Source organism: Harmonia axyridis, chromosome 1, assembly GCF_914767665.1.
Source record: "Harmonia axyridis chromosome 1, icHarAxyr1.1, whole genome shotgun sequence".
NCBI classification, from domain to species: domain Eukaryota; kingdom Metazoa; phylum Arthropoda; class Insecta; order Coleoptera; family Coccinellidae; genus Harmonia; species Harmonia axyridis.
In genome coordinates this window covers 20,141,295-20,164,239 of record NC_059501.1, presented here as the reverse complement: position 1 = coordinate 20,164,239, position 22,945 = coordinate 20,141,295, and the positions used below count along the sequence as shown (strand labels likewise).

Genomic DNA, 22,945 nt, shown 5'->3' with positions numbered 1-22,945 from the left:
CATTGCACCCATTCCGGAAATTTTCAACTCCTCAATTATCGCAACACTATTTTCGCGATTTGAAGTAATGACTCAACTGTCAGACATCTCATATTCAAACGAAACCATGAATCACCCGTTCATCCATATCCGATCCAAAAACGCTCTCTATAATTTCGCGATGAACCCAAACCCGCATTCTCAGTCGAAACTCGATCAGACCGCCGTCTAATCACCTCGGACAATACCAAAAGCCTAGCCCGGATGCCAAATAGTCTGCGATTGTATCATTCCGCAGATTCCCACCTATTTTCGAATGCATCGCGCCAAACGCCTGCCCTGCAGACATCAAACTTTTAGTAGCTACGCTCGACTACGGCCAGTCGCAGGTCTGACTTAGAGGCGAGCAAGCCCGAAGTCAGCGCTCGGAACTGTCCCGCCAAGAGTACCACTTTCGAGGTACGAAAGGCAGGAAAAAAGACGGTTCGCACGCACAAGCATCGCCCCATCTCGGTTCCAGATCCAGTACCACGACAAGTGCACGGTACGGCTGTTGTCGAGGCAATTTAAAGATTTAAACAGTGCGGTGCATCGATGAGGACCCGTGAGATCTTCGTCCTGTGATAAATGTTAATTTCGAGACGCCGGCCATATAAATTATCTAGTGAGAAGTTTATGCTTCACGGTGTGAGAAAGAGTGAATTATGAATTATTCAAGCTGCAATATATGGGATTAATGTGTTTTGATGGTTCGATTTGAGCACTGATTGGATGTGGGATACGGATCTTCAAGTGAGTGAACTGTTTAGGGTGTTAATTTCGATACGGCGAAAGAATGAAGTGGGTTCTTTTAGATTATCTGGAGGAGTTTCCGTTCTTGTAACAGCTGATGGTATCATAGCAGACTTAGAAAAGTCGTGCGTTATTTTGAACGTGGATATTTTGTTTGCCACAGGCGCTAGTTGTTTTTTGTAGGTGATATTGCGGAGGTGTTTCAAGGAGACTTGCGATTGTTATCGAATATTTTGAATCTTGTATGTTGGTGACCTCTCTTTTAGTGGAGAATTCTTCGCGCTATCGAAAAATTACGTTTCAAATTCAGCGTTAGTTGTTCTCTGAAAATTTTTGTAGTTTTCCGTTGAGAATTCAAAATCACAAAGAGAAAACCTGAAATGTCAATAATCCTTTTGATCTGCAACATTTCTTATCGGGATTAAAAATCTTTTATAATGCAAACTGTCTACATGCTTCTCGGTCGATAAAACTATCATTAAGCTTTTATTACCTAATTAAAATGACCACAAACGATCAATTTTCCTTTTAAATTAAGTTTAAGTATTTTTAAATCTAATCTTTTCGATATATTCCTGTATTCATAAAATTTTTATTATTCATTTATGTTTGGCAATATTCGCTTGAAAACCTATTAATTCGGTATAAATTAAAGTTGATATCATTTTGATCTATTAGAAGTGAGAGAATATTTTCATAACATCAAAAATTTTCGATTGTTTTCATTTTTTGTATTTAAGCAATGACGTCCGAACTATATTTCTGATTCAAAATGATATATGTGTTTTCAAGCTAGGAGTATCAATACTAAAGGAAACAGGGCCCCCGCAACCGCGCGTTCAACGCGTGCACCGCACGCGGGCGCCACTCTTAAGGGGCGCCAAAATCTCTTATAGACCGCATGAAAATCCGAAAGATCAAAGGTTTTTGAAAAAGTTTTTTTTAAATTTTTTCAACAATTTTAAACGTGCAAAGACATCTTTTACACATCCAAACAAGTTCCCGAACGTCACAATCCCTATAAAATAACCTCGGCCACAGATTGCAATTATACAATTCTTTTCGAGTAAACAAATCATAAATAATCATCCCTTTGTCGGTACGGGATTTCTTTATGGACCACCTTGCACCGGACGGCTGGCACCATTTCTTCGATCATCACTAAAACGCATAAACAATCATAAATACCGAAGCGATAGCTTTTAGGCAGGGGAATTACTGAAAATTTTGCCACCATCTGTAGGAAAAATACTACATGTTACAGAGAATTTCTGAAACTACCAAAATCTGCTTGCTATGCTATAACAGCAGAAACCTATCCAAAGAATAGTTATTTTGTTTCGAAACGTTTAGGGGTTGAGATCAAGACGCAAAAAATTAAAATACTCAGATAATTGGAAAGATTTGTATTTTGTGTAATTGTGGTTTGTTTTACTGTTTCTTGTTGTGATTAAATTGAATTTTATGAAATGGTAAGTACCTATCCACATACAGTATTAGCATTTCTATTAGTATATAAAATTCGATATTTTTTTTTCTGTTTAAAATGGTGCACATCCTAAATTAGCCCATACCTATATACTATAATATTATTTTTATTTGCTTCAAATAGGGAAGTATTGTTTGTTATCGTGAAAAAATTGAATCGACTTTGATATTTTGAATTTGTTACCTGGGGCCACCATCATATTATACTTAATTTTTTTTTTCAATATGCACCCTGGATCTGTATTATTTATTTGATGTTCGTAGCCGTTTGACATTCTAAAAAATTATATTTCATCTTTGCCAAAAATTAATTATTATAACAGGAACAGGGTATGTGCTTCAGATCGGTCTTTACTTATTATTATTATTAATATTAACTCCGTTTAGGTTTAAAGGCTCGGATTTAAGGTTTAAATTCATAAAAATGAAAACATACGGGTTATTCTCAAAGAGATGGCGCAAAGTAAATCATGGGTGAATGTCCTTACCAATTTTGGATCAAGTTTTTCTAAAATTCTAGGAGCCAGACAAGAGAAAATGACCTTCTGGTGCAAAATTTCGTGAGCAAAAAAAAGCTAGACTTCAACAAAGGGAGAAGATGGCTGGGAGTATGGAATAATATTTAATAATTATTAATAATAATATTAATATTTTAATATAATATTATGAATAAATTAAAGAAGAATAAAGCTCAGGTTTTGAAAACTCTGCAGTTTCATTACAAAATTAAAATAAAATGCTGTTTTGATCGAATGCTTGAATAAAATAATGAAACATTCAAAAAATGTATTATGCAACAACTGACAGCATAAAGTTCTTAAGGCATTCAATAAAGGTTGCTGATAGTTTTTTAACCCTTCTACAAATAAATTCCTAACAAAAACTGAAACATTTTTTGCCGATTATCCTGCGACGTTTTTCTCCACTTTCCTCCTTTAAGGGGCGCCAAAATATTTTCGGCACGCGGGCGTTGATGACCCTTGCGGGGGCCCTGAAAGGAAACATCTAATGTTAGTATCAGGAGGCATTTCAACAGCAAAAATAAATATTATTATTTTTCATTTTCTTCATTTGATTTCTCGGAATTCAACTTGCAATTTCTATAATTTTGATTGATCAAAAAATACTTCTATAAAGTACATATGTATGAATTTTTATTGTTTTCATATACCTACCTTATTGTTTTATAAACATATACAATTATATCAACAAATTCATCTAATAAGCCATTTTTTTTTCTAGGTAAGTTGCAGAACGACCTATCCATTTCACCCTATACTACTGATCACTCCAGCACTACCTCATGATAGGTAAATATACTTAATCACGGAAGTACTTTGACTTTTGAGTAATGTAGCAAAAATTATTCTACTACCAATAAATTAACACTAATCGCAACTTTCATCTCGATGTTATTCTGTCTTCACTTCCACACATGAAAAGTGATCATAAATCAGATATACACACTTTGTTTCAAAACAATAATAAAATGTATATACAATTTATTCCTTTCTTAAGATATTGAAAGAGCAGAGGTCGATAAATAATAACAAAATAAACGAAAGCATAAATATATTCGAACATGCTTTTATGTTGTCTTGTGAAACTGCTTGTGTGGTTGTTCTCACTAACGAATGTGCGTTCGTTGAAAAATATTGGATATATCTTGAATTGAAATGCTGAGATAACTACAAATTTCAATTTCCTCAATAACGCTCGTAAAAATGAGTGATGTTGATCTAATACATGTAAGTATTAACGATTAGAACGTGACCTTATCAAATTTTGTTTAATTATCCAATGAATTAAATACGGAGATGAAATATGTATTTTCAATGTAGTATATGTCGAAATAAGAAATTACTGAAGAAGAAATATAGATATAAATGTTTCATTTCTTCAGAATATTTTTTCGAATATATTCACATCAACTGCTTTGTAATGAACTTACATAGTTTGAATCGAATGAAACTTGTAAATTATATCTTCTGTAAGTACTTAATATGTGTGAAGATTCCACACAATTATAAATTATTAAATATTCCCCACTATTATAGCAGAATAAATCTCATGCAGAAACTATATTCGATTCATCATATTTATCAATAATTACATAAAATTATGATAATAGGATATTTTTATATTGGAATAAGACAACTGGAACTGAAATTTCAGTAGTGTGATATTATGGTTGTTGCTAAAATATTCCCTATAAAAATATTATTTACGGACACCATTTGAATCAAGTTATCATGAAAGTATCCCTTGAGTATATTCTGTTATTGTCAAACCATTTTTCACAACTGAAAGCCATATAAGGAAGGCACTCGCTCATTGAAATTCATCCACATACAACTCGTATATCATGCTCACCAACCTAGAGAAATAACAAATAAAAAAATATTTGAATTCCGCACATATATTATCGCTTTCTGTTTCATCTGTATTGATTTGAAGGAACATGGCTTTCAAGCACATTGAGTAAAATTATGCATAGGATCCTATAATGTAGCACGGTGTAGTCATATTTCCTCCCTATAATTTTATTAAACCACTTTTGAAAGCGAATTCCATTAGTTGAAAGATCAGAATGATTTGATTTAAGGCCAATAAAACTTGTTGCCATTTTGAAGGTTATTTAATTATGCCTTTCTCATAGAAGTTCTGGTAGCAATTGTCAAAAAATTGAAATAGTCGATTTTCACAAGCCTCTGTTAAAGCAAATTCTTCACTAGCAAATTTGTTCGCCATGAACAGGAATAGATAGTAATCATTTGGTGCTAGATCCCAGAGCTTCTGTGTGTGGCCTGCCGTTGTCCTGAAGGAACACAAATCCTTTTCTATTGCCCAAAAGCCCAAAGCTGGCCGCTTCTCGACGATTGCTTCCTTCAGACGGTGCAATTGTTGACAGTACAGTTCCGAGTTAACAGTTGTGCCGTAGGGGAGCAGTTCATAATAGATAATTCCCTGCCAATCTCACCAAAAACACAGCAAAAACTCCATGGCCATCAATTCTAGCTTGGATACCGTTTCCGCCCTCTCACCGCGTTTAGATCATGACCGTTTCCACTTGACGTTGTCTTAAGTGATCCAAGTCTGTCGATTTTGTTTCGATTCAGCAGCGATTCGCGGATGGAAATTCAGTCCATGAGATTTTTTGCGTTAATTCGTGTGGTACTCATACATCGAGCTTCTTCTGGAAACCAGCCTTATGCAAATGATCCAAACGGTTTTTTGTGCAATCTTCATCTTTTGGAGAATCAAAACAGTGCTCACTTGATGGTCGGATCCGACCATGTCCAAGATTTTATCGACATTTTGGACAATTGGCCTTCCAGTTCGTGGTGCATCTTTGACATCAAAATTACCGGAACAGGATCGACGAAACCTAAATTGCGCACGATTGTCTGCTGCAGTATCATCAGGACTATAAACACTATCTACATTTTCAGTCACCTGGCTTGCATTTTCGTCTTCTTCGAAAAAAACTATAAAATATACCGTATTTCTCTTTACTAGTGTCCATCTTTGACGTTCGCTCAAACTGAACTGAGTCAACTAATCACAAAACTGTCAGAAAAGTTTTTTTAGTACGAAATCTCATCTTTCTGATGCCTTCTAGTGGAACCCGTTCGGACTTATACAATACGAGATAATAATTGATTCCTCTTTAATTACCTTATATTGATGATAACATTGAAAAATAATCCAAACACTGCCTATAAACAAATAATAATCAATTTCCACACTTGGGATTCGTTCAAAACCTCAACTATTCTCATTCAACGAGTAATTCACATCGAGACGAACACCAGACAGGGGTTTTGGAAATGGGGAAGTACACGGACTGTGCTATAAATTGAAGATTAACTAATGATCTCATATTCTAATTTGTAGCGAAAAAATTTCAAACTTGTAAAATGTTAAATCGTTAGCAATTGCAGCAATTATTTCCATTTCGGTGGAACTGTGGGCATAGACATGAGAGGCGCAGATTAATTTCGAAAAATCATTCACTAGTTTAAAAAAGATCAACCTTTATCTAACGAAAGTTATAAAAGAAATTCTGGTGCAGGAACTTTCGGGCTCTTGGTCCCTGGGCGTCTTCCCCAAGGATATACCGCCACTGACTCCCATAAAGTTGTCAATGAATGTTTCGTCACTGTCGACCCTGCAGCCACTGCGATCAACATTCCCAAATCTGACAAAACCGTCGAATTTGCAACGTACTCAAATCATATTCTGAAATGATCATCATCACCACACCAAATAAGTTAAAATTTCCGCGTGGATCGAGCGTAAGGTCACCTCGTTTTGTAATAGCGACAGTTTGAGTTCATGAGTCACTACGTAAACCGATAAACTCCGTCTGCAAAACGCCCAAATGGGCCATTTCTTCGAACAGCCCACAAAGGTGTGTGTGGCGCAATGCCCACCTGTATTCCAATATGGTCTTTCTCTCTTTCTGACTTTGAGCTATGTGGTCGATATGTCGTTCGGTAGTATTGTTTATCAATGAACGGTACCATGAATGGCGGTACAAAGGAGTTTTGTGGTAGGCTTCGGGTACTTTCTAGGCACCTTGTCGGGCCGATACGTCACGAGATTAGCAGTTGTGAAATTCGGGCTGAAAATGAGTACTAGAACACTGCAGCTTACTCTGGTAGGTTTGGTGCTTCTTTAGTATTCATTCGAATTATTCGACTCTGAACTTTCTTGGAGACTATCAAAGGTTTTTCCCTCAGGTTTTCCAATAAGAGGTTTCATTCTGGGCAGCTGTCACTTTTGAAGCTGTAGTCTTTTGACATTTGACAAGAAATAACTGCGCCATTGCCAAATATGGCACGATGCATGCTTCTAGAACACCCTTGAAGACCACATATTATACCTCAAACAGTTCTGCGGTCAACAAAGGCAGAATTGGTACAAGGATGGATTTCACGTTGACGCTTCCCTCATTTTTGATACTGGCGACAATTCTATATAAAATAATTTCGAAACTGACAATCACAATGTGTTCCTATCATGGAGTAATAAACATAGGTAGAGGAAGTATACGCAATTTTCATATGTCCCCAACTTGGTAGATTATGTTGTCGGATTGTGATATATTTAAAAATCCACAATTCTATGATATCATTATGAATGTATATTATTATAATGAATGAAATATATTTATTTCAGTGATTCCCGATGCAAATTCAAATATTTGTAATCCGATATTTGTCCTAATTGTCGAATTTATAATAATCAGAATATTTATTATTTTCTGTACCTACCTGCTGAAATCTAAGGTTTGGCAACTTTTGCTCTCCTAGTGTCATCGGTTGTTTCACGTCGTTTGGCGCGCTTGAAGTTTGTTTTCTGAATTTCTGATATATTTAGGTATTTATCTCAATATATTTTGATTTAATGGAAAACGTCGATTCAGTTTGGAACATAAGAAGTGCGTTCTTTTTGGAGAAACTCGCGAATTGAGTGAAATATCGTATCACTGATATGTTTTCATTTCTGCACGATTCATGTCAAATTTGATAGTTGGGGACAAAATTTGCTTACTGAAAATTACTTGTGCACCCCCTATCTATGTTTATTACTCTAAGGTTCCTATTATCGATTCCTCTTCAAATTCTGTGAACTCTCAGTATACAAACTTGCGTTAAGTAAATGAAGATTAATTCGAAGGCCACAACGATGTTACAATCATAATATAAAAAACCTTTATTAGTTACTGTAATTCTTTACCGCTACTTCACGCTTTGTGGTATAACGTTAAAACCATATGGTACTAACTGGCGAAATGCCTCATAAGTCTGAGATCACACTTTTCCATCTCATGTACATATCATTCAACTTTCTTGACATAAAAAGAGACTCAGTCAGAAACTGATTATCCTAGAACTCTATGGTGGAAAATTTTTTATGGACTCTAATTTTTCGGTATTTTTCAATTTCATGGTTGTTAGTTTTCCTTAAAAAAAATTTCTACAAACTTTGACAAATTACAAAAAAAAAGGATTTTGAATGCCTATGGTTGAATGGCTGCGAAATACAGGACTTAAGGAGGGAGAATAAATATTAGTCAGGATCTTCATCGACGATATTTGTAATCAGTAATAGCCTGTAAAGTTAGTAAAATGGCTTCAAAGGTTTCTGGATTTTTTTGTAATTTCCAAGATATTAAGACAAAACGATCATTTTTTCAAGATTTAACACCCTGCATTTTGATGAGTAAACATTTGTGGACCTAACATTCCTAAGATAAACCCTCGAAATTTTCTGATGTTATTCTAGAATACCCTGTATAAGCTTTTCAATTAATACATAACTTAGAATTTCGAAATTTGCAGAACAAATCACAAAGTTGAATGAACTGATCGAATTAGTTCTAGAATTTCTTGAATATCACATTTCAAAAGTTTAAAAACGAGGCGGATAAAGGATTAAAATATTCATTTTCGTGAAAACAAATGTCAAGAGTGTCTGCAAGCTCAATGTTATCACAATTATCCAGTCTGTAATTTCATTGCGTCCATCAGGAATTCGAGCTAACAAGAGAGAAGGGAAGACAAGCCCAAGAGTCCATTATTTTATCATATTATGGAAATTAAATATAGCCTCGGAGAAAGGATAATTTAAATACATTGAAATTACAAGTTTACATAATGGCCGTCTTAAGAGTATTGGGCGAAAATGCAAAGATCTCGATGGGTTACTTTTGGTCTCGCTTTTGGTGCCAGCACAGCTGAGTCAACCTCCGCTTGGGTCAGGGACGAATTCAAAGGTTTTGTTCGCTGCGGTTTCCAAAAAAAAACTTCGCATAATTGCATTCTCACTCTTCTTGGCTAATTCTTCCTTATCGATTTATATATTGTAATTAGGCCTTAATAATAATATTTTTGCAATACCAAACAGCAAAAATATCAATCCTTGAATATCCGTTTCAGAAAGACGGAATAGATGGCGCCTAATGTTTTCTATCTCTTTAAGCTTCACGTCTTACTGCCGCATCACTCGTATCAGTTGTTTTTTCATTTTTAGCGAAGTAATTTGTTGAAGATTCGAATAAACAGAATTTTCTGTTAGAATACCACAGTGCATTGAAGAGTAATCCCAATTTTAAGACTTATATACCAGTCAAGTAACATGTAACAACTCAACTCTTATTCGTGTGAATTTGTTTGAAATTATCGATTATTTTCAATAAAATCAATATATACTGTGTCCGTAAAGAATGGAACAAATTCATTTTTAGCTAAACAGACCATTTCAAGAAATAATCCTGAAACACGCCGATTTTTCATTTTTATTTACCGTATTTCAAAATAATAATCTAATATACAGGATGAATTACTTTCGATTAATGACGTCACCGTCATTTTTTTAAATGAAACACCCCCATTTTGTCTCAATTTTCCGATTACTCTAGCTGAGCTGATTCCAAAAATGTATCACATGTTGAATCCAATCGGTACAAGGTGGACAAAAATACAATAGTTTTTTGTGTGCTCATAAAGTAACGCGGAACATTCTTCATTAGTTAAATTAACAATATTATCAAAAATTTTTATTGTCTAGCGGCAATTGGTTTGAATGTAACACCCTGTAGTTAGTTACATTTTTAGATTAATAAAAATGAGCTGTTTCCAAACATGTTTGGTACTTGTGGACTAGCAGACAAAATATGAAAGAAATTATTTCTTATAAATTAAAAAAAAAAACTTCGTCTAGTTTTTTGTGAGATGTCATTATTTGTTTAGTAATTTATTGGTGTGCAATGACAGTTTAGTACTAAAGTATTTTCGGGAATGTTTCAATTATTGCTTAGATTTAATTTATTATTTTTGTTCACCCTGTAGCAATTGGAATCAACATGTGATACATTTTTGGAATCAGCTCAGCCTGAGTAATCGTAAAATTGAGACAAAATGGGGGTGTTCCATTTGAAAAAAATGACGGTGACGTCATTACTGGAAAGTAATTCACCCTGCATATTAGATCATTATTTTAAAATACGGTAACTTGAAATAAAAAATCGACGTGTTTCAGGATTATTTCTTGAAATGGTCTGTTTAGCTATTCCATTTTATCGGAGAATATACAGCGAAATGTGTAAAGTTTAATCTTAAACAAACATATTCATTTTCAATAAATACTGTGAATAGCTTATTATAAAATTTCAATGCTGAGTCGTGAATTCAATGAATTACATGGTCATCACACAATTCTATTTACTCAATATGAATGACTCAGAATATGAGTTAAAAATACAAAATATCATAGTAGGTAATAAAATGGGAAACGAATGGGACATCAATTTATCGTTAACTTTATGGGTCTATTCTGATGTTGAAACACGCATCAAATCGTATTGTTAGCAATGAATTCAAATTTATCTTTCGCAATATTAGCTTTGATTTCTGATCGTAGCTTTTTTCGCGATCTAATTAGTCACGTTTCATAAATTTCTTATAGAGGTAACTGTTAATAGCCATAACTAGGTGTAAATTGAAATGGCGCAAAAATGCTAATGCAGTTGACTATTGGATCGGTCGAGATGAAACTAGCTGCGTATTTGAATAAATAATGATCGTTATAGCAATTGTTACGGTTCATGGCTGGGTTGATGTGCTGTTATGATGCAAATGCCAATTGGAGAGACAACTGCATCATTTCAATTTTCATGGTTGCGAGGGCAATTTATTTTATTGCGTTCAGGAAAATCGACGCTCGAGGTTCATCTCCGAAAATAAATCCATCTCATGAATGTAGGGATACAGCTCGGATAGAGAATAGAATTTTCGTATCGTGTACAATAGGATATTTGGGAGATTTTCGAATCCTTTCAAATTATTCAGTGATGTTTATTGAGCGTATGTATATTTTCTATTCGCATAAATAGCTATCGACAAATGAAATTCACCGAACACGAGAAAATGCGATTTTACACAACGTTGCGTAGTGACGTCTTTTGGAAGTATACATATACAATGAAGTGCCATATATGAAAGAGTTTGCTCTCGTTATAAATTCAACGGTTTTCTTTCGCTAAGAGCTTTTGATTCGAGTAATGAACTTATGTTATTGAATAGTATTTCATTGTAGAGACTATTCATTTCATTCTTTCTTCATCAATCTGTTGAAGGTCAGAATTCAATGTTGTTTTGAATTTTTGAGCAGATGAAGATGAGAACTGAAAGTTAAAACAAAATATAATAATATTGAAAATCGTTAGAAAGAATTGTACGATTTTTTTTATTGTATTTCCGAAAAGTTTTCAAGTCTTCTGCGAATTTTCGTAATACTCTACTCTTTAAAAATGTCAATAAGTCCATTCAAATGGCAAGCTCTGAATTGTTTTCTGCTTGTCAGATATTCTAGTGAGTAGTCATCATTTTTTGTTCTGACATATTGTGCCTAAAAGGAATGGTTTTCAAAATGCTTCGCATTTCATGTTTTGACACATGCAGTTTCAAAGGGATAAGATTACTCAGCTCTACCGAATACCTACTAATAATATCAGTTGAAGATAATCCAAATCAAAGAAATCAACAAAATATTTGAAATCATTAATTTCGACAAAATAAAATAGGGACCACGTGATAAAACAGAAACAGTTTGGATTCTCTTAAGTATTTCGAAATGACTCCAATAAGGCAAAAAAAATCAGGACCTGCCATTTCAATAAATGGATTTATCGCCATTTTTTAAAGTTAATTTTTAAAAAATTTCAGTGTCTTTCTGACCACCTATAGAGTGATCCGTAAATTCGCAGAAGACTGGAAACTTTTCGGAGATTCAATACAAAAATAGTACAATTATCTCGAACGGTTTTCAAGAAATGATCTTCAATTTAGACATTTTAAACCCATGAAGTTTATCGAAAAATTATCCTACGTCAAAAAGTTCCACGAATAAATGCTGACAAGTGGGGTAGATATTTCGAAATCAGAATTTCATAAAGATTATTAGTATGATATAAAAATTGGGTATTCTCTTTTAAAGAACGGGTGGTGTCGTGTTTTATAACTTTCGGACCAGCCTGTACAGTCAAAAATAAATTTAAGCTTTTACTCCGAGAACTGTCGATTCCGTCAAAATTTAAATCATTCTCCTAGCCCAAAATTTCTAAAAGTTATTGACCGATCGAACACTGTTGACTTTGTATTTCTAGTATTGAATTACCACCGAATCGTTTTGGACTATTTCCCCGAAGATTCATTATGTTATACTAGTATGTGATACAGATTCACTCAGATAACCAATCAAAATCTATACATAATCTGCTTTCAATATTCACTCCATACCTATAGCATTGAACGTATAGGCAGAATCTTCCAAGAGTGGATCATTTCAAAAAGTTCCTTCGAAACTAAAAATGGCTTGGCTTTCCAACAATGTGACCCCATATACAAACAATCAATCAAAGAAGTTGAAATGTAAGGCATTCCTTTAATAAATGTTTAATAAAATGTTACTAACCAGAGTCGAGTGCCTAAAGAACTTTAAGAATCCATCTCTGGAAGGAACATTTTGCTGGGTCATCGTTTGACTTCGTAGTCTTCACAACTTTCAACGTAAAATTACCGATATATTTAATTGAAAACAAGTTTAAGGTCTGTGGGTCACGATAATATTGCTGTGATGTTCAGTTAATCCAAAGCGAATTCATTTTTCGTCACAATAAGTATGGACGGTAGATGGTAATTGCACAGGTTACGTGTTTAAAATGCAAAGTGCAAGGCGAAACCCGTCATCAATCTTGAAAATTTTGAAATACATCGTCGCGATTACTTTCCGAAACTGGAAATATGAAACGATTAAATTATCGCTTACGCAACGCTTTTGATACGGTATTCCGATTCTTGGAATCAACATCACGTTTTGCATATTTTCCTACTTGAAAGTGAGAGTAATGAAACTGGGGGATATATCGGCTTTTAGGTTGGTTCGATTCCGGACTGATTGCGAACCAGTTTAGTTTTGTTTTGGTACACATGCTCTTATATCGATCTGACATTTGGCATATTTCATTACTCGTGAGTGGAAGTACCTATACTACGAATACAAGAGGTTTTTTGGATGATTTAGTTACAAAATGGTAGGGAACTGATTCTTACTTTACCTACCTACTTATTCTTATATTCAACGATAGTGACAACCTTAATAACCTTACAGGGTGTTTCACTGGGAAACTTTGCTACCGAGACGAACGGGGTTTTATGAATTCTACATTTCTTCCTGGGGTTAGAATAAACGAACCACTCTGTATATTTTATCCATATTTGGCACACATGTTCCTTACTTCGGTCCAAATGAATAAATACCACAAAGAAAGTCCAGGTCCGGTTTTACAAAAATTACATACTCTGTACCTATATCGGAATTTTCAAAGTATATAGGTATATGCATATTTGAAAAAATATGAGCTTTACATTTTTGCGTATAGAGTTTCACTGCATAAATTTGTAACTGAAAAGTTTCGTTTTTAGAAACTTGGATACCAAAATGTGACTTTAAAATTACCCTAATCATTCAATCCATAATTATTTTAAAATTAACATATAATTTTTGAATACATTGATTTCGCCATTTTTCATTCTCAAGGTTCTCACACTTGTAATTTTAGGGAAAAAAATTAACGCCCTATATCTATATGTACACAATTCAAAATCGATAATGCTTGAATATTATTTATTGCTTCAGTAAAATAATTGCGAATAATTAGGTCGATTTTTATCTAGTTTGAATAATTATGTACGTTATTTTTAAGTTAAACAATTGAACAAAACATACATAGATGAGAAATACTGAATTAAACCAAAATAAACTACATATGATCATGACCTCTATTCTCTCTAATAATAATGATCTTCTGTCAAAAGTTATGGATACCTGGATATAAGTTTAGATTCGAATCTCTACGACTATGTATTCGTACAACAGCTTTATGGAAATAGCTGCAATTCAAATTCATTAAAAAATAATATTCATCTCGTATTTAAGCAATTTCAATTTTGAACTATGTACATACAGGGCGTTAGGTAAGTGCGAAAGTGAAAGTACCTGTGAATTGAACAATGGGTTGGTCTGCAGCTTTGAACAGTTAAACCAATGTTGAAAATTATTTCTTAATTTTAAAATAATTTTTGATTCAATAGTTTCAATAATTTTTGCAGTGAAATTGTCTGCGTAGAAATGTGAAGCACATGTTCCAGTTTAGTGCTTTATGCTCTTCCCAAATAAGCAAACGGATTTTCAAAACTTCTACAAGGATACAATCGTTTCGTAATTTTTGTTAAACCGTATCTGGATTTTCTTTGTGATTATCATTTTAATTCGAGCCTTAAGTAAAGAGGATGAGTGCCAAATTTGAGGAAAATATTCACTGTGGTTTGATTGTTAGGACCCCAAGAAGAAATGAGTAAAATTCATAATACCCTCTGAATTTCGATTACAAAAAAGTCAAAGCCAATAAATGTAGTATATCTAGAATCACAATCACAAGAAGCCTTCTATTCGCCTTTTAAGTATTTCCGTTTCACAATTAAACATCATGTATGCTGAAAATGATATATTGAAAGAGGCTATATTCTGAATAAAATATTCCAAATTTCGAAAGTAAGACATCTTTAAACTATTCACTTCAATTTCCTAATTTTTCAGTCTTCACGCAACAAGTTCTCATTTCTAAGTAAAGATTTTGAGGCAGAGTCCTCGCATTCCATACATCACAAAGAGTGAATTATAAGAATAAATTTTTTCTGGAGCAATTCCAAAGATTTATCATTGAAAATAATGATCCACCTAAACTTAATCATAAAATAAATATCTCTTTTGTAAAACCACCGAGAAGGAAGCAAGTTTCAACATTTTCAATTCAGTTATAATAGACCTGTTATCCTATAGAAACTATTCCGTTAAAGGAAGATGAAATTTCAAATGACCCTTCTATGTCTGAAACCTTAAACCTTCCTTCCAGCTTAGTTCGATGTGAAAAAGTTCTGGCTGGAAAATTAAATCTGCCTCTGACAACGAGATATAGTGGACGTTATTCTAATAGCTCAGTTACCGTTGAGAAATACAAGCGGAAAAAAACTCAATTACAGAAATAGACGTTCCGGTCTGGAGCTTTCATACTTAAGCCAGAAGCACACTGCGGAGTTCTCGGTCTCTTCAGTTTCACCAGATAATGTGACACGCATTCAATAAATAATTTTACCCACTGTTGAAAAATTCGTGACACTTACAGTGGAATTTTCGACGGTTGTATGTAATTTTTTTCAACTGAAATTATTTGGAAGTAGGCTATGTAAAATCTCCTATGAATAATGATGTTCGATGAGAATCAGTGAAATTGGAAAAAAAAAATCATAATTAGCTCTAAACGCCTAATTTCAATCCGGTTGGATCACTTTTTAAGGAAATATTGGGTATTATGCTCGAATTTTTTATAGTTTTGATGGCGCGTTCAACACGAAATTAAATAAGGCTTGAAATCGTGATTATATATTTCAAAACTTCATAAAAATTAACTGATAATAAGTCAAAAACTTCCACGTTCTTGTTCTTGCAGATACTAACCTTCTCCAACCCTGGCCTCATTTCCATTTTTCGCAATTGTTGAATAATTTTCTTGGGAAATCACTCGAAAATGCTATCTAACTTTTTAAGAACTACTTAGACAGTCAATAAACAGCAGGATAGAATTAACATTAGAAAGATCAGAGATCTACTTTACTGGTAGAACTATATTACGGTTAAGTGCTGATATTTTCGATTTTTTTCGACACTGTAGATTTAGGATACATTCTCAAGTTGGTTGAAAATACCCAGTGTGTACCAAAAAAGTGTAAATGACCAAATATATGCTTTTTCTTATGGAACACTCTGTTTTGCATTGAATTTTCAGATTACTTGTGCTAAATCAACCCGATTTTGTTGGAAGTTCATATGCTTAAAACTTATCTTTTTTGAAGTATTTTGATTTTTCATTTTTGAAAAAACCGAAAAGAATAAATTCATTTGAATGAGATTATGGAAGTGAATACTAGAAGAATGGAGGTAAGTATTGACGTTTTGATAATCAAAGAGATCTCTACTGGGTGTGAAGAATGAGACAATTCATTGATGACTTATTCAAATATTATTATCGGGCCTATTTCAAACGGCACACCTTATATTTCATTTTTTTATTAGGTAACTTTAATTATCTGTGAAAAATGATTGTGTTCTATCCTTCCTTATTCATTTATTTTTCGCTTTATTTTCCATTTAGAATGAGCTCGATATTAACGTTTGAATGAGCCATCGTCTCATTCTGAAGAACCAGTAGAGTTCTAAATGATTTTCAAAAGGTCAGTGCTCACTTTCATCTTTTAGTATTCACTTTCAAAATCTCATTTAAATAAATATATTCATTTCGAAGGTATCAAGTAGGTTCTTACAAAGACCCACCAATTAATGAAAAATCGAAATATCTCATAAACGGTAAGTTTAAGAGGGATTGCCACCACGTGGCTTGCCGCGTATCAGTCAGACTTCAAATGCCCATTCATTTTCCCTCTGGCGCTCCTGTGATGACCAAATTTTGTAAGATGTACGAAGTTGCAAATTCAAATCATCTTCTTTCTCCTTACGAATCATAGTATAGGGGAGGCCGGTACGACGCTAGATTATTTTTTCACAAATTATATTTTCAACTCTTTTGTAATGAATTTTTGTAGGTTTTTCTCACGAATTATATATCAGTGCTCTGTACATATCATCCATTCTGTTGCCTGTGTATTGTGGAAATATTTGTATATTGAATGCTATTTTAAAGAATAATTATGGGTGAAGGAAGAGATCGTTATAACACGAAAAAAGAATCGATTGACATATTTTCTGCAAAAACTGTTAACATTTCTGATCTACTTCCTCCTCGTGGTGTCGGATCGAGGAAGTTGAAAGAATCTCAGACGGAAGTCTAGAAACACGAGTCGAAACAAAGAATAACGGTAGTCACTTGGGTTTATTTTGTCCTGTCAGAGATTGTTTAGTCACGAAATATTTACCGTGGTATAAAATTAGAACGATAATGACTTATGGTTGTGAAGCGTGTATAATGACATATGACCTGTTTGAATAAATCTTATATTTTTGTGGCGATATTTCTAGAATATTTCATAAGGTTGGTGAAAAATATAAAACAAAAAAAAATTGTAATGGGAGCGTCTATTTAAGTCAAGATAAAGAACAAACACACTTCAGTATTCAGACTGCACATTTTCTCGGAAATTTTTTAGCTCAGTTCAATTTTTTAATAATATTTATTCACGTTCCTCGAATTAGCAAAAAATCTGTTGAAAATTTTCAATTTGGTAACTCGAAAACTCAAATCATACAATTTTTTTTCCTTGGAAGCTTATTTTCTGAATGACTATGTATAGAATTGAAAAAATTTATAATTGAACATTCATAAGTACTTTCAGCCACAACTATTTGATGAACTTTTATCAATTTGCCTTGAGTAAGATACATTTCACTCAAAAATGTTATTCCATAACAACACAAGAATTGGCCAGCCTACATTCAAAACATTAACTCATCATCATCTAAAGAGATAGTAAATTCTAGATTGTTTATAAAATTGCTTTTGAAATTTCTCCAACGACCTAATCCATTTAAAAAACTAATGTAGTTAATTTATAAAATCTAACAGATGTTTAGTCTGTCTGTTACAATAGCCTTCCATACATCAATGAAACCATTATTTTCGAAATAACTTGCTATAAATCGTGTTCAGTGTGTTTAGAGTTACTAATGAAGCGAATATCCATTTTTAAGAAAAACTTTTATTGTGCAAAAAGTGTATTGAATTTGTTGATTGAGCAGAGTAGTAGACACTTCTGTTCGTGCTATCATTATGTTGCTTCTAAGTCTAACGAAGGTAGAGAAAGTATTGTTATCACATTGGGGTTTATAAAAATTAAAAAAAAAAAAGATTTCAAAATTAAAGCTAGCAAAATGGATTGCAGGCCAGCCTAAACATATCTGGTTTCGTGTATTTATGTCAGTCTGTGTGTCCGCATAACCATGTTAGCCTTAACATCCACAATTCTCATTCAATTTTAATGAAATTTGATGTGAGTGATGTGTGATGTCCCATATGGTATTCAGCTTTCCCAGATGGAGGGGATTTTCATATCTCACGTTCTACTGATCCGATGTGTAGAAGGATAGGGAACCATAATGTCCCACCCATTGGCGGAGAATTTGTTTTGTAAAATACAGTTTGAAATCAAATGAAACTTAAAATAGATCCATAGATTATAAAGATTCAAAATATTAGTTCTCGAATATAGCTCGATATTTCGACACACGAACCTACCAATTTGTTTCCGAGATTAATCTATCGCTTTTATCGCTAAATACAGGGTTTTATCCTCCTAACTATCACCTGAAAGCGAATAAATAGTGAGCGGCATCTCAGTGCAGACCTGGCTTTATAAATCAACCAATAATAATTAAATGTGTATCGACTTCCTCCGTTCCAACCAGATAAAAAAGATTTCATCATTTCCCATCGGGTCATTCCTCATTAAGACAGATTGGAGTAGGATGTTGTCTGCTTTTTTCTTTTCTGTTCTCCGCGATTGCTAATGAATGCAGGTAGGTACCTAAGAGGAACTCATTCGAGAAGATGAAGCAAACTCCTGGATTTTCTCTTTTTTCGACTATTATCGAAGAAGTAACAGTATCCGAGACTTGGAGAAAGAAAGACACGAAGAAGTTCGATGGAATAATGTACCCACAAAGGTTTTTCTCAGATTTATTCATCATTATGTCACTGATGTCGGTAGTTTCTTGACAATATTTATGATTGCTTTCCTAATCAAGGTTGTTGAATACTGTGAGATAAATTTTTTTTTTAATGTCATTAATTGAATTCTCATAAATATTTGCTTTATAGTTTGGCATCGTAAACATAATTTTCTTTCAATTGATGTGAATTGGTTGTTTGACAGTATGAAAAATATAATTCTCCGTATATTGACATCTTCATAGAATAGACTTCTAAGAAATATTCACATCAATTCTACGGAAAAATATGCAGAAAAAAGCACTTAAAATATGAATAACTCAAAACTAGAATGGGATTGGGCAAACTTACGATATGCATGTGTAATTTACATTTTCAATCATTTACTGTTTTGCTGCGGAAATATTAGTTATTTTGACAGTTGAAACATATCAATTGTTTCCATAGATATAGATCATTAACATATAACTCAGGGCATTTAAAACATTATTGTATTTCAACCTGAAATAGATTGCGATATAAGAATATAATGAATCAAATTGTTCTTTGGAATCAAATATATAATATCAAATAAAAATAAGACTTTCAACCTAATCAAAATAATCTTCACAAAAGAATCAGTGATGAAAACGCAAGCTTTTGGGTGAAATGTCGTTTCGGTCACTTTTAGAATCAAAAGTTTCAGAGTGATATTTAGAGAAAAAATGTATTGGAGTTGAAAATATTGAATTTTTGTGTTTTCAATTCATATAATTAAAAAATTTGAGAGGATTTATCATTTATCGGTAGTCTATTTATTCAATGGAATACGGTTTTTAGTTCACATTTAAAACAAATCATACTTTAAAGTCAAAAGCAAATGTTATTTGATTTGAATTTTGGATCAAATTTCCGAAAATTTATAATCTCAAAACGATTGAGACGAGGAATTTGAAACTAATATATAAGTGGACACTTCTTATAAAGAAGGATTACCACCACGTGGTTTTTCGCGTATCAGTCAAACTTTGGTACCCATTCATTTCCTCTCTGGCGCTCCTGCGATGACCAAACTTTGTACAGTGTACGAAGTTGTACATTTACTTCATCTTTTTTCTTTTTTCTAAACAAATAATTAGGGGCAGCATTGCTCGACGTCTACCAAATTAAGATTTTACATCTTTTGAAATGATTATTGGTAGGTTTTTAGTATTTTAAAATTATATCAGTGCTTTGTACAAAGTACGTTCCACCAATTTTGTGTGAAAAGTACAATTTTTTTTCATTCGCAATATGAATGTATTTACTTTCTTCCATGAAGATTATCGTTTAATGAAATTATGTGAAAGCCCCATAAAAATCGATCATTTGTGAGGAGAAATTTCTGTAATTCCGTTTTGAACTGAGCAACCACGTGGTGGTGTTTCCTCTTAAATCTTAGTCCCAAACTCGTAACTAGTAAAAAATTCATTTCTGAAATGATTTGGAAAATTCAATTCGAAGAAAATGTCTTGTGTGTGAATAGATGAAGAAATCAATCTGATGTGTCAACAATCTTGTTCGGATAAAAATCAATGAATTAATAAAAAAAAAACTGAGTGGTTTCTTGAACCTCAAGAAATAATTTATCGTGTGACTATTTGTTATTCATTTTATGGGACGATGTAGTCAATTCAATTTCTCAAAGAATAAATTTTGTGTAAAACATGAGTTTCAAATTTTATGTACCTACCTATCAAAGAAAAATTCCGGAAATCCTCTGGTGGAGAAGTTAATTTTATTCCTTCTCTTTTGTTTATATCGTTGAGATTAGTACAATTGAAAGTGTTTTTCATTCATTTTTAGGTTCCACACAATTCAAAACGTAAACTGAAAATTACACTGGCATTGAAATTATCATATCTATCTTCAGCTTTTCGGTTTTTTATTGAAAGTGATGTTGCACAAGTGAAAAATTCGGGAAAATCAATTAGTGTAAAGAACACGAATTTCCTCTTCAATTTTCTCTGGTTCAGGTGATGCGATGATAAAAATGATTGATCGCTTTTCCCGGGGAAAGACTGCTCAAAAATGTGATTTGTACTAGTCGAAGAAAAATATCTCCGATATATCCTTAAATTTTTTTGTACCCACGTAACTGGCTGAAATATTGTTATTGCGACATTATTTTTCCCATTTCCTCATGAAAGTTACCAAGAATTGGTCTACACCGAAACTCGTAAGTTATCGTATTGTTTCCAAGCAATTTAGTAGAATTTCACGTTCTGACATGAAATATTTCTTTCGCTTTATTATCCCCCCTCCTGACATTTCCTCAGCGATGTTGACGTGAGATGTTATCATACTTCAAATTAGAATTATCAAATGCTGGAACGAATGTCTTTTGTGAGAGTACAACTTGTAGTGGGCCGTGGGAGCATTTCTCGAATTTCAACTGTTTAAATGGCTCGTTAGATAAATATCACGTGCTTAGCGGGGGGTTCCACGCGTTGGGAACGTTTTTGTCAGGAAGTTTATGTACATTCGGTGCATTCTGTGTAAGTGGAGCAAATTTGCTGGTTGAAACATGAATTAAATGTTGAGTGGATGTTGGAGTTACTTTCACTAGGTCTTGAATTATTCTGGTTTGTGTTGGCATTACGTATTCTTTTTGGAACTGTATTCAATGAAATTATATGCAAATATATTTGTTTTCCATTTTATTTACTATTGTTTGAAATAGGACTACAATACAAAAGTGTATATCTAACTAATGATGACTACTTGATGAAAAATATTTCATTTAGATCCATCGACAGAGTGTAAATTCCCTTCTATTCTTTCTTATTTCCTATTTTATATTTATAGATGCGAAAATCGGAGCTTGGCCTTCGTGTGATTTCCGAACATTATTGGCATCAGACAGCAAGTGTTTAAATAAAGGAATTAACGTCAGAGGATATACAGATCAGACGGGGTGTCCGACAGGGCTGCCTCCTTTTTAACTTGTATTCGGAGGCTATATTCAAAGAAGCACTGGAGAAGGCTCAGGGTGATATAGTAATTAACGGGAGTAAAATTAATAACCTAAGATACTATGATGACACCGTACAAGAGCTGCAGAATGTTATAAAAACCGTTGTTCATCATGGTGAAAAGTTCGGTTTATATCTCAATGTGTCCATAACCAAGGTTCTTCTTTCCTCAAAATCTCCGTCGAAGATACAATTACATGTAAATGGACAACCAATTGAACAGGTCAGAACAACAAAATATGTAGGGGCCAATATCAACAGCCAGTGCATCACGAAGAGCGAATTATATTCTAGGATTGAACAGGGAAGGAGGGCATTCATGGGCAGGAAGTCATTTTTTGCCAGATCAGACTGATGCTCAGAACTTGAATAGCAAAGTGTTATGTTTTCTTGGTCTTGCTCTATGTATGCGAGAGCTGGACGATTGACGAGAATGTATGTGTACCGAAGGATGTTGCAAGTTTCATGGATACAAAAGGCTACCAACGAAGAAAAGCTTCAACGCATGGGTAAACAGAAAGAGCTACTGAACACCATCAAAGATAGGAATATACAATATTTGGGCCATGTAATGAGAGGCGAAAGATATGAATTACTTCGACTGATCATAGAGGGTAAAATTCAAAGTAAAAGATCAATAGTAAGGCGTCAAAACTCGTAGCTGAAGGATCTCAGGAGGTGGTTTGACCGTTGATCAGCGGAGATCTTTCCTGCTGTTGTTTCCAGGACTACGATTCTCATTTGGATCGCCGACCTTCGGAAGGAGAGGACTCAATAAGAAGAAGAATACATAGATCCCAGATAGTGTGAAAAATTCAAAGTAATTTATAACAAATATCTCGTTGCAAGGTGCAAGGCATGAAATTTTCAACATTTCAAACCTCCTAAA

General features: G+C 33.6%; 1 protein-coding gene across 3 annotated transcripts in view; it reads left to right on the top strand.

Moving 5' to 3' along the window:
- LOC123678288 (protein TANC2) overlaps positions 1–22,945 on the top strand; it is a 103,672-nt gene that overhangs the window by 39,130 nt on the left and 41,597 nt on the right. Inside the window, exon 1 of one of the 3 annotated variants that reach the window (XM_045615276.1) lies at positions 329–771. The exons of the other annotated variants lie outside the window; for them this stretch is intronic. The gene's annotated coding sequence lies outside the window, so the exon portion shown is untranslated. Of the gene's footprint in view, positions 1–328; positions 772–22,945 lie in introns of those variants that run through there. 3 annotated transcript variants of the gene reach the window in all.